The sequence below is a fragment of the Megalobrama amblycephala genome, linkage group LG3 (genome assembly GCF_018812025.1).
Source record: "Megalobrama amblycephala isolate DHTTF-2021 linkage group LG3, ASM1881202v1, whole genome shotgun sequence".
Classification (NCBI taxonomy): domain Eukaryota; kingdom Metazoa; phylum Chordata; class Actinopteri; order Cypriniformes; family Xenocyprididae; genus Megalobrama; species Megalobrama amblycephala.
Window position 1 is genome coordinate 15,014,067 of NC_063046.1, and position 15,886 is coordinate 15,029,952.

Sequence of the window (15,886 nt, forward strand, 5' to 3'; positions counted from 1 at the left end):
CTTCCCAGTAGATCTCGCAAAGTTAATAATTTTACGGCGAATTCAAATGCTTTCTCAATGAATCTCCCAGTGGTGTATAGTAAGCAGTGTCACCCGATTGAGATCGGTGCGCTCTGAGCTTGCGCTACGCTGTCTATTATTGCTCAGTGCTGGTAAACGTTCTATGCTGCACTGTTCAAATGAGTAGCGCTGTTTCGTTTCACTTACGTTTAGTTTGCCGTTTGATGTTTCTCATATGAAACGGAAATGGCAGCTCTTACCAGTTGGTTAATGTGGTTGCAATGTGGTGGTTATACCAGTGTGACCTCTAACAAAATTTAGTCACACTGGCAGAAAAAAGGTTGCAAAATGTGACCATTAAGTCGCAGTCTGGAGCTCTGTCTGTTTCTAGTTAATTATCTTGTTTAGTCCTTAGTGTATATATAGACCTCCTTTGCAGTTGTGCTTTGTCAGATCTCATCTCACAATAGGTGTTGTTCTGTTTTCCTGTCTTTGTTCACTGTATTCTTGAGAAGAGTAATTTTGAGTTTGTTTTCATTAAAAGAACTGCTTGCAAATAGATCCAGCACTTTTATTTTCCGCCAGATCAGATCAGATTCAGATCCTCCTCCTCTCCCAGTGGGATCACTACAATGACATAAGCCTCTGGATGATGGCCCTTGAGGGACATTCCACGATTACTTTGAGTAGTTATTACATCTGTGCAGATCCACCAACACCACAACACAACGTCCAATGCAGACTCAATGCCTGAGTCCACCACAAATAAAGAGCCAGAGTCCAACATGGAAATAAAGCCAGAGCCCACCACAGATCCATAGCTATGGATGGCCACATCCAGCCAGGTGTGTGAGCTAGGCATTGTTTTCATCAAGGAGCGTACCCCCTAGGCCAAATTCATCCCAGAGCCCGAGCCAGAAGTGGAGTCTGAACAAGTGTGTGAGTCAGTCCCTGTGTCTGTTCCGGTGGAAGTGCTTATTGAAAGTGAAAGTTACAGTGCACCGTGCCTATTTTGTTGCCCAGCACCATGACTCTTTCATTGCCCAGTAGCAAGTCTGTTTTGGTGCCCAACATTTTGAACTTTCTGCCTGTCCTATATCAGCCAAGGAAGTCTTTTTTAACTCTCTGTCATAGCCAAGGAGGCCGTAATCCTTTGCCCATGCTATCCAGTTCTTTTGCCCTGTCTCTGCTGGCTCCCTTTAGTCATTTGACTCCTCCTTCCAAGCCCGTCACTCCACGTCAACTAGTCGGCTCCACCATGGCTTCTCTCTACCTGGCTCCACCTGGGACCAACATCCTTATGACTCCACCAGGATTTTTCCTCCCTCTGGCTCCGCCTTGATCAGTAATTGCTCTGCCTTCGCCATGGACTTCCGGGCCTTCGTCTTCACCTCAACCCTCCACCCCTTTGACTCTGTCTGGCTCCTCCTTCCCTCTGGCTCTGCCTCAGTTCTCCGGCACCCTGGCTTCACCTCGTCTGCTCATCCCTGTAGCTCCTCCTTGGTCTCGAAGACCGTCAGTGTTGCCCCAGTCTCTTCGTCTCTTTAGTTCTTTGGTCTCCACCTCCACCAGCTCCGCCTCTTTCTGTCGTCCCCTTGGTTCTACCTGGCCTCTACATTAAGGCTCCACCATGGCTCCTCCCAAGACTAACAAGAATAAAAGTGACATTTATTAGAAAAAAATTCACACAAACCCCTTAAGTTTATTTAAAACATTACAACATTAAATGTTTAAAAATCTTAATGTCTCCAAAGTTTTGTAATGGTACTTTGTATAATAATATCATATAATCATATTATATGTATTATATGTATAATCATATTAATTTATTAACATGCTAAATGAAAATGATATCACTAGACTATTTCTGCTAAACTCTTTTCATACTAAATTGTAATGTGGAAAAAGGACTGATGCAGGATTAGAAAGGGTTATGCAAACTTTCTTTCTCTGTGTTCACATATATCCTTTCAGAGGAAGTCAAGCACTGGCTACAGTGGAAGAACAGCTCAAGTGTTTCTGTGAATGGGGAAAACAATTAACATGGACGCGACTGCCTCTTCACTTTACAGTTAATTGCCTCTCATAAAGGCAAAGCTTAGAAAAATTATGGGGAGGAAGCCTTGCCTTGGAAGTATGTGTTTACTGTGGCTTTTATGGAAAATCCCATTTAAGATGGAACAAAGTACTTATCTTTATGGCAAGAAGCCCTCTGATAAAGGGGGAAGTGCCTTGAAGTTGTGAAATTATGCCCCTTTTATAAAGTAGAGGAAAAGGTGGTTTTCCAAGCTGTTTTTGGACACAGGAGGAATGTTCAAATATAGACTACAGTAAAGGTGCATAGCAGTATTGCTTTTTTTTGTTATGCTGTTAAAACACTTTGTTTCTATTTTCCTGTCTGTCTGTAAGCATAAAGTCATTTGATTGTCACAATGCTTTTGACAGGTAGCCATATATTATAACAAAGCACTTGAGTCTTGCCCTGCAAACATATGGGTCAGCACTTTTGAAATGTAGCCCCCCTGCTTATTGACCTCAAGTAATACATTTCATATCTGGCACTGCTCTGTATGGTTCATATGTTTTATGGGTGGTGTAAATCACAGGTCCATGACTCAGGTCCAAAGGGTGATTATGTTTAGAACCAATTTGTCAACAGAACATGGAACGCTTACCCAATCAGACTCTATTGGAAAAATAGACTCTGAAATGAGTGAATTTAAAGCTGCATGTTTTGCAATTCATTTGGTGCATAGATCTAAAGCAGTTCTTACGTAAATATATAAGTACATTTAACTGCCAAACTGTGTGTATATAAAGAGATAGTTCACCCAAAAATGAATATTCTGTCATCATTTACTCACTGTCATGTTGACCTGTGTGATTTTCTTTCATGAGATGTTTTGCACAATGTTGACACTGCTATTTTCCATAGAAGGAAACTAAATGGTATGACCCAAAAACAAAAAACAAAACAAAAAAACAACAAAACAACATCAAGGTGCCCTTGATTCAAAAATTGAATTTATCTTGGCATAGTTAAATAACAAGAGTTCAGTACATGGAAAAGACATACAGTGAGTCTCAAACTCCGTTGTTTCCTCCTTCTTATATAAATCTCATTTGTTTAAAAGACATCTGAAGAACAGGCGAATGTCAACATAACACAGACTGTTACGTAACAGTCGGGGTGTACGCCCCCAATATTTGCATATGCCAGCCCATGTTCCCAACATTATGAAAGGCATTAGACAAGGGCAGCCATTAACGTCTGGATCTGTGCACAGCCGAATCATCAGACTAGGTAAGCAAGCAAGAACAATAGCGAAAAATGGCAGACGGAGCAATAATAACTGACATGATTCATGATAACATGATATTTTTAGTGATATTTGTAAATTGTCTTTCTAAATGTTTCGTTAGCATGTTGCTAATGTACTGTTAAATGTGGTTAAAGTTACCATCGTTTCTTACTGTATTCACAGAGACAAGAGAGCTGTCGCTATTTTCATTATTAAACACTTGCAGTCTGTATAATTCATAAACACAACTTCATTCTTTATAAATCTCTCCAACAGTGTGTAATGTTAGCCGTTAGCCACGGAGCACTATCAAACTCATTCATAACCAAATGTAGCACTATCAAACTCATTCATAACCAAATGTAAACATTCAAATAAACACTGTACTTACGCGATTAGACATGCTGCATGACGAACACTTTATAAAGATCCATTTTGAGGGTTATATTAGCTGTTTGAACTTTTTTTATGTTGTTTAAGGCAAGCACGAGCTCCGTGGGCGGAGAGCACGAGCAATTAAAGGGCCAGCGGCCCTGAATCGGCTCATTTATAATGATGCCCCAAAATAGGCAGTTAAAAAAATGAATTAAAAAAATCTATGGGGTATTTTGAGCTGAAACTTCACAGACACATTCAGGGGACACCTTAGACTTATATTACATCTTTTTAAAAAAAGTTCTAGGGCACCTTTAAAAGTACCATAACAGTAGTCTATATAACTTATATTGCATTATATTATAGGTCTTTATTCCCTAAAAGTTATTCAATGATAATCTTCCACTCTACGCCAGCTTACGGATGTTTGCATATTCAAATGTCACATTAAGATGTATCACATCAGGTTTGAAATCATTGATAGTAATACACCAAATTTGCACAATGTGCCTATTAAAACTTTGCAAAATTGCGCAAATTTCAGTCAAAAATTGTCTTTTTCATATATAATTATCATGCAGAACACTTGAAATATAGTGCATTTTTTTTTTTTTTTTTTTTTTTTTTGCAGAATTACAGACCTGGAACATAACTATCATTTTAAGCAAAATAGTAGTGTCATTGTGTTACAATCTTCTTTTTTGCTCAAGGAAAAAGAAAGTTATTCAGATTATAACCATGAGAGTAAATGATGAAAGAATTTTAAGGTGAACAATGGTTTTATGGTTATGGGCCGGCCCTAGCTGTCACCTGTAGGTTCAGATGATGAAGAGAAGTATGAAAAATGTTCCAGAACAAAGTATTTATTTACAACACAAACTCAAATAATCCAATACGAGAAGAAACAGAATGTTAAACTTGTGCAGTGTTGCTTTGTGTACAGGGGTAACCATGGTAACTGCTGTATTTCTGCTGTTCCAAAAGCGCCACTAACTGTCAGAGAGTGAACCTACATTTTTATTCAGCCCATCTGCTGCTTTTGTTCAGATCAATACGAAAATCTGACCAAATTTTTACGTAGCAAAAAATCAGTGTTGTCAAATTTAAAGGAACACTACGCTTTTTTTGAAAATAGGCTCATTTTCCAACTCCCCTAGAGTTATACATTTGAGTTTTACTGTTTTCAAATCCATTCAGCCGATCTCCGGGTCTGACGGTACCACTTTTAGCATAGCTTAGCATAGTTCATTGAATCTGATGAGACCAATAGCATCTCGCTCAAAAATGACTAAAGAATTGAGATATTTTTCATATATTTTCCTAAAAGTGGTACCGCCAGACCCGGAGATCAGTTGAATGGATTCGAAAATGGTAAAACTCAACTGTTTAACTCTAGGGGAGTTGGAAAATGGAGTTGGAGCCTATTTTCTTCCTATGGAGTGTTCCTTTAACTGGTCAATGGAAAAGAAGCTAATGTGCATTCTAAAGATCAAAACAATTTCGATAAGATGATATCTAGAATTATTCATGCATTTTGAAGTGCCCACGATAACACCGTGCACGCCGCTGACACTGTTGTTTGGCACAGAGTCTTCAAAGCCCTCACAAAGTGCAGAATTAAATCAATAAGACACGATGCAGCAACCGCCATTTCTACAATATCTTATTAAAATTCATCACTTAACCTTAAGTTGCTCACTTTCCTTCCTGTTTTTCTTTTGATAGTGCCGCCTCTTCATATTCAAACTTTAACACACACGACTGACAGAAGCAAATTTTATCAAAGTTATTATTACCAAGCATTATTGTCTGGCATGGCCCTATGCCACTACTTATATCGCTTATTAGGTATGGCCAGCACTGCATGTGCTACTCTGTCTGACTGTAAGTTACACAGAGATTTTTGCAGTTTTGTCTGTTTTGTCATGTTTTGTGCTCTGTGGGACTCTTATGTTTAAGTTTTTCTCCTTTCCTATAGTTTCTGTGTTCATTCCTGTGTTCTGTTCCTGTGGCCATGGTTGTAGTTTTCCCGGTTGATTACTCTTCTCCAGGTGTGTACCCTTATCTTGTTAAGCTTGTTTACCCCTGTGTATAAATTGCCCTTGTTTTTCTCTGGTTCTCTGTTAGTCGTTGTAAATGTAAGTGTTTGCTATTCCTCATGGTCCTTGTTTTCCCAGTGTTATTTTGTTCCTGCTTTGTTCATTTTTGTTTGTTTCATTAAAACTCTGCATTTGGATCCTCACCTCTGCCTGCCGACTTTGATTTCTCCATTCCCTGACAGAATGACTGACCCTTTATGGATCCAGCAGGGAGAATTACACATCTCTGTCAAGGAGATCACTGCATTAAGGACTGTGCTCCGGATTTTTTTGAGTGGTCTCATTTGACCAACATGAGCAAGGGATGCCTGATGATATTCTTTCAGGGAGGGCTGTCAGAAATGCTCAGTTCACTCATGCCGTTTTGGGACCTTAATAAGACACTGGGATATTACATCTATCTTATACTGCAGTTGAGCGGCACTCCCACAGTATCCCTCACTCCCAGTCTTGTCCTGTTATAGCCGCTATTCCAGAGTCTCATCCCGTCATGGCCGCCATTCCAGAGTCTTCCAGAGTCTCATCCCGCCATGGCAGCCATTCCAGAGTCTTCAGTTCCCGGTCCAAGTCAGAGTTCCCGGTAGCCATGATCATTGCCGATGAAGACATTAGGGCGGTCCATAGGTATTTGAGACTGGCGTCAAGTCTGGAGGACATGCCGGTCTCCAACCGTCATGGCCACCACGCCAGAGTCTCCAGACATCATGGCCGCCACGCCAGAGTCTCCAGCCTTCATGGCCACCACGTCAGAGTCTCCAGCCGTCATGGCCACCACACCAGAGTCTCCAGCCGTCATGGCCACCACACCAGAGTCTCCAACCGTCATGGCCGCCATGCCAGAGTCTCCAGCCTTCATGGCCGCCAAACCTGAGCCTCTTCATGTCGTGGCTGCCAAGCCTGAGCCTCTTCACGTTGTGGCCGCCAAGTCAGAGCCTCCAACCATCATGGCCACCACGCCAGAGCCTCTTCACGTCGTGGCTACCAAGCCTGAGCCTTTTCCTGTCGTGGCCGCCACACCGGAGCTTCCAGCCATCATGGCCGCCACGCCAGAGCTTCCAGCTATTGCTCCGGTCCCAGAGTTCAGTCCCGAGCCCCTTCTCTTCCCAGAGCTCAGCTCAGAGTCTGTTCCAGTCCATAAGTCCATTCCAGAGCCCACTTCTGACCCAGAGTTCAGCCCTGTGTCGGTTCCAGCCTATTTATACATTGTCTGCTCCACCATGGTCACATTATCATCCTGCGCCACCCAGGCTGCCTGCTCAGCCTGCTCCACGCTGGCCGCCTGCTCAGTCTGCTCCACCCTGGCCCGCTGCTCTGCCCTTGCCGCCTGCTGCACCCTGGCCACCTTCTCAGCCTGCTCCGCCCTGGCCACCTGCTCAACCTGCTCCCCCCTGCGCCATCCAGGCCACACGCCCAGTCTGCTCCACACTGGCTGCCTGATCTGCCGGCTCTGCCCTGGACACCCGATCTTCCCTAGTCCCCAACCTGCTTCCACTCTACATTCCTAACCCTCCATCCCTCCCCCTGTTCCGCCGCTGCTTCCAGTGGTGTAATGTAACGAAGTAACAATACTTCATTACAGTACTTAATAGGGCTGGACGATTATGGCCTAAAATCAAAACCTCGATTAATTGAACATTTTACCTCGATTATGATTAATGAACGATTATTTTATTTCTGATTTTTTTTTTTTTTTGCCCTCATAGTTCACTGACAAGGTTTGTACTGTAAATAGCCTATGATTGACTATTAAGGTGGGATATTTTTTTTCCTGTTGAAAGAGTGATCTGACATCATAGCTCACTATCAGCAGTTATTTTATCTATGGTTTGTAACATTTCTTACAGATTTCTGCTCGTTGTAAATCAGATAAACATAAATTAGCACAGTACCAGTAGTGATTGCGTTTGTGAATTAGTCATACCGTCTCTCTATTAATTGTGAAGCTGTGGGTTGTAAATCGTTCCTTCAAAAGTAGAAAAAATAGATGCTAAAACTTTTGAGTTTCTAAGCTATTTTAGTGATAAATCACAGGACAGCGTTGACAACAAGTTTCTGCGTTCCTCTGTGTGCACGCGATCTTCACGTTTTGCGCAGCTGTTTGTATGAGTGTTCGTGCCACATGCAGCTGCGCGAGCGCGGCATAGATATATGTATATATCTATGCGAGCGCGGTAGATCGATATAATAATACACATCCGATCGTCTAATCGCTTGAATGTCCAAACCATAAAACAAATACAACTGACAAAGTTTAATCAAGACGCAAGGCTCACCGCTCGCGCGCCATCACTATGTGTTGAACCGGCGTTCACCTCCGTGTTTTGCTTTTATGCCACTGACTGGACTGGGCGGAGTCACGTGGCTACACACGCAGTTATGTTTTTAAGGGGGAAGTATTAACAGGATTAAAAAAACGAAATAACCGACATGGGAAAATTACGTCGGTTAGAGGTTCTGAATTTCGGTTTTGATTACTTTTCGATTAATCGTCCAGCCCTAGTACTTAAGTATTTTTTGGGAGAATCTGTACTTTACTTGAGATTTTATATTTCTGTCAACTTTTACTTTTACTCCACTACATTTCCTAAATAAATTGTATACTTTTACACCGATACATTTTCCCAAAGCATTTTCGTTACTTACTACAAAATAAAGTCAGAAGAACACAGACTGCAAGAAAGCATGTGCAAACAAGTGCTCGCACAACCACGGTTGATTTCATTTTCTGGGTTGCGTCTGTTGCTGGAGCGGCTGAGAAGAGTGCGCTGTCATTACGAGACATTACGAGAGTGGCCTCTAGAGGTGAAATAAAAACTATCACTGATGCCTCGTATAGTTTGTTTTGACACGTGATGTGAGGCTGCGCGCTGCACAGAGCGGGTCACTTCAAAAACTTTAAAACGGACAACAAAACGGTATGTTATACAGTGTACACTACAGTACATGTTTTCATATCACTATAAAGTAATTAGTTTGTTGACTAGATGCTGCATTAGTGGAGAACAGTATGTTTGCCGTCGAGGCTGAGAGGACGCTAACATTAGTAGTACCTCAAGCGGTTAAAACAATGTGACAAAAAAACAACAACTGTATGCCACAATTGTTACCATTCATTTGCATTCGTTTATATCTATTTGTTCGCTGTTATGCATTCATTATCCGGCGAAGTTGCATATAGGGCTGGGCGATATATCGCATGCGATTGTCACACGCATTTCGTCAGTAAAGCCGGTTCCCTGATTACCGCTAAATCACCATCACCTGCTTTCAAATGCAGCGGCATTTAATAGACAGAGCCGTAGATCACTGAAAAGCCACGCAATATCGCGTTCATATCGCAGATGAATCGCCTTCGATAATGAACGCGATATTGCGTGGCTTTTCAGTGATCTACGGCTCTGTCTATTAAATGCCGCTGCATTTGAAAGCAGGTGATGGCGATTTAGCGGTAATCAGGGAACCGGCTTTACTGACGAAATGCGCGTGACAATCTCATGCGATATATCGCCCAGCCCTAGTTGCATATTTAAACTGTATTCTCATCATACAGTGACAGAAGCATAACAAATCAGAAATGTAGCCTATTCAATTTCAGTTTTTATTGGCACTGTAACACATATTTTGAATAGATAATCATCAATTTTTTCTAAAATAGAGCCAAATAATGTGTGAAATTATACATATAATAGACCCATGCTATGCCCTTGTGTGTAAAGATGGTAATTTTTAAGCATGACTGTTTGGATTTATATGAAATAGTAACATTTTTCAATAAGAGTACATTTGTAACATTAAATAAGGTTAATAAAAGTATTGTTCATTTTTAATTTCAACATTTACATTTTAACATTTTAAAATTGTCTCTTACATTAGTTGTAATGCACTATGAATTAACATGAACGATCAATGTATAATTAATATATTAGTATTTTTTATATATAAAAATTACAATAAACATTTAGCCATTTTTTTAATTTAAAGAAACAAAATGTAAGAGAGTTAAAGTCTTAAGTACGTTTAATATCAGAAAAATACTTTTCATACTTAAGTACAAAAAATATCACATACTTTAAAACTTTTACTCAAGTAACATTCTAAACAGCAACTTTAACTTCTACAAAAGTCATTTTCTGGTAAGATATCTATACCTTTACTCAAGTATGGTTTTCGAGTACTTTATACACCACTGGCTGCTTCACCTCCCTGTGTTTTGTCCTCTGTGGGACTCTTATGTTGAAGTTTTCCTCAGTTCCTATAGTTTCTCTGTTAATTTCTGTGTCCTGTTCATGTGGCCATGGTTGTAGTTTTGTAGTTTTCCCAGTTGATTACTCTTCTCCAGGTGTGTCCCCTTATTTTGTTAAGCTTGTTTACCCATGTGTATAAATAGCCCTTGTGTTTCTCTGGTTCTCTGTCAGTCGTTGTAAATGTATATGCAGGTATTTGCTATTCCTCATGGTCCTTGTTTTCCCTGTGTTATTTTGTTCCTGCTTTATGTTCATTTTTGTTTGTTTCATTAAAACTCCTCTGCATTTGGATCCTCACCTCTGCCTGCCGACTTTGATTTCTCCGTTCCCTGACAGGCCCATGGCATACATTGCAGTATTGTTCATTTAGTTATCTAGTAGTACAACATCTTTATCATTGCGTATACAGTATAGCTTTTCATTGTTTTTTTTTTTGTTTTGTTTTGTTTTTTTGAGCCATAGTAGACAGTGGAAGATTTTTTGGCAGTCTGCTTTGCACATCTTGCTCTGTTAAGCTTGGCTTTATGCATTACATGTTTTTTCCACTGTCGTGAAAGAGAAAAAGGACTGTAATTTTGAATTGAAAACCACTTGGCACACCTAACCCAGCATCAGCAGCATGCCTCAAGAGTAGGGAGGATCTACAGAGAGTCAGACAAAAGACGAGTAATAATGAAACATCCTAGGCTGAAAGCCACTGATGAGACTCTCTCACTTTCTCTCCCTCCCTGTCGTCTTCCTCCTCCATCTGGACAGGGCTCAAGTATTCATCTGTCAAATCAAACCTCTTTTGCTCTAGCCCTTGCAGCTTCTTAGCATTTTCACTTCCTTTGTGTCAAAGATGGAAAAGTTTATCCTTTCAGCCTTAAATATCAGACAATTTATGCATTGTCAGGGCTACTGAAATGCTGCTCAGATTACGTTTGTCATGTATAATCAGTATGTAGCCTACTTTTGACAACTGCACATTGATGGTAATGCCTCCCATAACAATGAAATGATCTACCATAAAATGCAACATAATTATATTATTTTTATACAATTCCATTCAGTTGTTCCATTGCCGCCACTTCTTATGACGGGGTGAGATACTTTAATTCACATTAGGTACGTGCAGGGTGCGATTTGTAGGGAGGGATTGGGGATTTCCCCCCTTCTGGTCTGTGTATCCCTGCCTCTGCTGAAAAAAATTAAAAAAAAATATCCCCCCCCGGGTGATGCTACTCCACAAACCACCAACAGAGCATATAAAATACCAAAAATAAAAATCTTTTTTTTTAAAACATCGCCAAATAAAATGCTGCGTTTATATAGAACTGTCTCTTTACGACCACAACAAACGGGACACTTTTCAGACGCGCATTCCGACTTCGTCTCAGCCACAGGCGCAAGTCAAACGAGCACGGAAAAGGTGCAGGTGACGACGAAGGAGCTTCAGTTGAACAGTGAACTGCGGTCAGATGAGATGTTGTCAGGCTATATCAGTAAAACTCTTTAATTAACATGACTGTCCAATCAGCCGTTATACTGTGCTTGTGGCACGCACTCAAGAACTGCATACGCAAATGCGCCGGCGCGCGCTGCTTAATTACTTTATTATAGCTTAAATAATGCGCAAAAGAAACTGCGAGCAATGACCGTCGTTGTTCTGTTGTAAGTGAAGTCATGAAATTACCAAACATGTGATTAAAGCTGCCTCAAAATTGTGCATGCATGTATGTATTTGTTGACATGGTTTTAAAGATATTGTTATCCAATTTGTTGGCAAGGTGCCCTAGAACCAGTTTTTACAAGATGTAATATAAGTCTAAGGTGTCCCCTGAATGTGTCTGTGAAGTTTCAGCTCAAAATACCCCATAGATTTTTTTTAATTAATTTTTTTAACTGCCTATTTTGGGGCATCATTAACTATGCACCAATTCAGGCTGCAGCCCCTTTAAATCGTGTGCTCCCTGCCCCCCGAGCTCTCGACTATAATACAGTGCAAAGTTCACACAGCTAATATAACCCTCAAATGGATCTTTACAAGATGTTCGTCATGCATACTGCATGCATGTGTCGGATCATGTGAGTATAGTATTTATTTGGATGTTTAAATTTGATTCTGAATGAGTTTGATGGTGCTTCGTGGCTAAAGCTAACATTACACACTGTTGGAGAGATTTATAAAGAATGAAGATGTGTTTATGCATTATACAGACTGCAAGTGTTTAAAAATGAAAATAGCGACGGCTCTCTTGTCTCCGTGAATACAGTAAGAAACAATGGTAACTTTAACCACATTTAACAGTACATTAGCAACACGCTAACGAAACATATATAAAGACAATTTACAAATATCACTAAAAATATCATGTTATCATGGATCATGTCAGTTATTATCGCTCCATCTGCCATTTTTCGCTATTGTTCATGTTTGCTTACCTAGTCTGATGATTCAGCTGTGCACAGATCCAGACATTAATACTGCCTGCCCTTGTGTAATGCCTTGAACATGAGCTGGCATATGCAAATATTGGGGTCATGCATATTAATGATCCCGACTGTTACGTAACAGCCCCCATACCCCCCTAGCAAACTACATTTTCTGACCTCCGTAATTATGAAACCCTGCATACGGCCCAGCTTATACTCTATGAAATCTGAGGTAAACGTGCATTTCTCCAAATGTGCACACTTTTGGACTGAAAGTTTGCACTGTGATCAAAAATAAATGGGACCAAACGCGATTGAATGTAAAGGTTTGTGTCTCATTATTCTATTAATAACTACTGATTGATTTTGCATTTCTATCAGAAATTAGAATTATTAGTGTCATTGTAGATAGTGTTGCAAATATCTAAGCTATCTAATACTAAAAATCTCTTTTGTAAAACTGTTTCTGTAAGAGCTGCCAAAAATAGTATATAGCTCCACTGTGGTTTTTAACAAATTTTCACAAATAAATAAATAAATAAATAAATAAACTTTTAAAAACATCCCCCTCCCCCTCTGTTTTTTTCACAAATCACACCCTGCGTAAATGTACTTATTTTCGTCAGTCCAAAAGAATCCAATTCACATTCTCGTTTACATATGCACTTATGTATTCATGTACACAAAACTTCACCACTTTCAGAAAGCCACTCCTATAATGTCACTGGAGCTACCGTGAGTATAATTGTCATTTTTTGCCCTGATGATATCTAAAAGGAAAGCTGACATATTTCAGAAAAAAATTTTCTTTATTCTCCTTCACTGACCAGTACATAAGATGTAAATAAACATACCGCATGCATGCATGGTCATAAAATGTATGTAATCAAAGATTTTATTATTAAAGTTAAACATGTGTATCACAGAAATGCACATATGCGCAAGGTATTATTGAATCTAACTGAGAAAATAGTTGTTTAAGCATTTCCATTCTTAGCTTTTTTCCTAATGATTAGATTATTTCAGGTCTGCACCACCCCTTTCAAACCAATCAAAATTGAATTCAGATCGAGCTCAATCTGATTGATTCAGATGTTTATATGAAGGCTTTTCAATCCGATTGAGCCATCCATCTGATTACTAACAGATTATTTTGGTGCATGTTTATATCGCTACTGATAACACATTAAAATAGAATGTGACTTGGTGTTCAATATCCTCTTTTTTCACACAGGCATACTGGGCTACATTTAAATGATAAATTTGATTCTTACATAATGAAAAAGTACTGAGACTGAGGTAATTGGTGAATGAAGATGAAACACTGAACTTACATTTCACTTGCACTGATTCTTCTGGCACATTTCACATTTGGATAAATATCACCACACTGAAATCTATAATACGGCACTTAAGTGAGTTGGCAGCACAATGGCAGCTGTTCGCATAATGTTTTTTAATACTTATTTAAACAATGCTTTCTTTGTATCTATCACACATCGCAGTATATCTCTTTTTTTTTCCACCCGACAGTTTTACCTGTCTGGCAACTTTTTTCCCCTCCATGTCTTAAGAATAAGTCCCTTGCTGGAGTTGTCATGGACTTTGCAGCCAGCCAAAGAAAACAGTATCTGTGGGCAAGGGGTGGGCTGTTCTGGTGGAGAGGAGGCTGGGGAGGCTGGGAATTGGTCCTGCTTGTTCTGTGTGCTTTCTGTTCACAGACCAGGCATTAGATTGAAGAGATCTGTAAGCCCGCTCTGCTGGGACCCCTGTAGACACAAAGCCCATTTCTCTGGGAGATTGCTGCACTGTTTGCTGACATGAATAAAGCTTGTTGTGTCCTCAGAACTGCAAATTTGCCTTGGGACGTGGCCCTCCTTCTCGCTCACTTCCGCATAGCCTCTTTATATAGATTCAGGGCCGCTCTATACATGTGCAGATCATTTCAAATGACTCCAATTGTTATAAAGAAGTCTTTGAAATCTGGTGTTAAGTAAAGGAAACTAGACACATACACAGTATTTAGTATACATATATATACTTTTTTTTTTTTTTTTTTTTTTTAAATAAAGCTCTGCTTGTTTTTGGTTAGTTCAGCAATATGTTTGAATAGTTTTTTACGAGCTCTCGCGGCAGCAGTTTTTGTCGAGCCGTTGGGAAGAAGTGGCATTTTGTTCAGTCCATGAGTTAACTCTTGTGCCTGGTAGTAGGAAATGGGTTAAAACCACACTCACACTGGTCCAACACAAACAGTCCCTGGCATTCTGAGCAGGCCAGTCGGAGAGGCGTGATTCAGTTGAACATGGAATGGAGGGCCTGACCACTGGACCCACACCACACTAAAACATGTCCTCACTCTATTCTCCCATTACTCTCACACTGGGAAACACTGCCGCCCAGCTTTCTCATGCAGAGCCTACAGTACATTCATGCAGTTTCTTTAGTTGACAGGCATTGACTTACCCACCCAGACTAACCTCCGTTAACCTAGCCATTCTAGAAAAGAACATAAGTTATGATAATAAATAAGAAAGGGCAAAATTAAGCCACTGTCTGAACGTATGATAAGTGATTGAAAAACATTCTCATGTCCCTGAAAAAGGATGAGCAGCAATCTCAGCAGTCCCTGCTCTTTGACATTTCACTGTGATTAACGTCTATTTGTGCTGTTGAATGAAAAAAGTGTAGCTTGGTTAAAGATCTGGGCTGATAACCAAAGGATTGCATGTTTCCTTGTTGAAATGACTTTGGATAAAAGCATCAGCTATAGTCAATGTAATTTGCTGTCTTTTTTTTTTTTTTCCCCTTGTTAGAGGGTTTTTTTTTTTTTTTTGGCATGTCTTATTGATTTAGGTGTCTATATTCCATCAGAGGACTAGATCGAAGTGCCATTCCTAATCAAACAACCTATATATTGGGTAAGGGGATGGAATACTAACTAGTACTATAACCGCATCAGATAGCAGAAGGTTTGTTGTTTTGGTATATAAGCAATACAATTTATTATACATGAAACTTTCTGAAACATGCATGTGGATGTCTACAATGCAGTTGCATTTAGAGACTGAGTTTTTTCTTGTCTGGGTGTAAATGTTGTATTTTAAGTATACACAGCTACCACATTTAATCACCCACATAAAAATGCATTTCTTATTGTTTCCTCATCAAATATATAACGTCTGCCTTACACACACATATTAAATTCAGGCACAGTTTTTGATTCCTGCACCGTTCCTTCCTTTGAAGCTCCACCCACTTCCCTTTTCTAGACAGAGTCTGAACTTCCTGTGATGTACAAGCCAAGACTTACAATGTATGAATAATTTTATCATCAGACAGCAGAGCTCTATGCTCCTTTTCTATATCTCTTTCATCACCTCTCTTTTTCCTTTCCCTTTTCTTTTTCCTCTTTCTTTAACTTTACCCTTTACTTTACCCTTTACTTTTTCTT

The 15,886-nt window shown here is 39.9% G+C and overlaps 1 protein-coding gene across 5 annotated transcripts in view; it reads left to right on the forward strand.

Moving 5' to 3' along the window:
• The window catches only part of LOC125264640 (vitamin D 25-hydroxylase), a 204,837-nt gene that overhangs the window by 61,458 nt on the left and 127,493 nt on the right, over window positions 1–15,886 (forward strand). For 3 of the 5 annotated variants that reach the window (XM_048184171.1, XM_048184176.1, XM_048184174.1), the window contains one exon: window positions 5,656–5,728. The exons of the other annotated variants lie outside the window; for them this stretch is intronic. The gene's annotated coding sequence lies outside the window, so the exon portion shown is untranslated. The remainder of the gene's footprint in view (window positions 1–5,655; window positions 5,729–15,886) is intronic. 5 annotated transcript variants of the gene reach the window in all.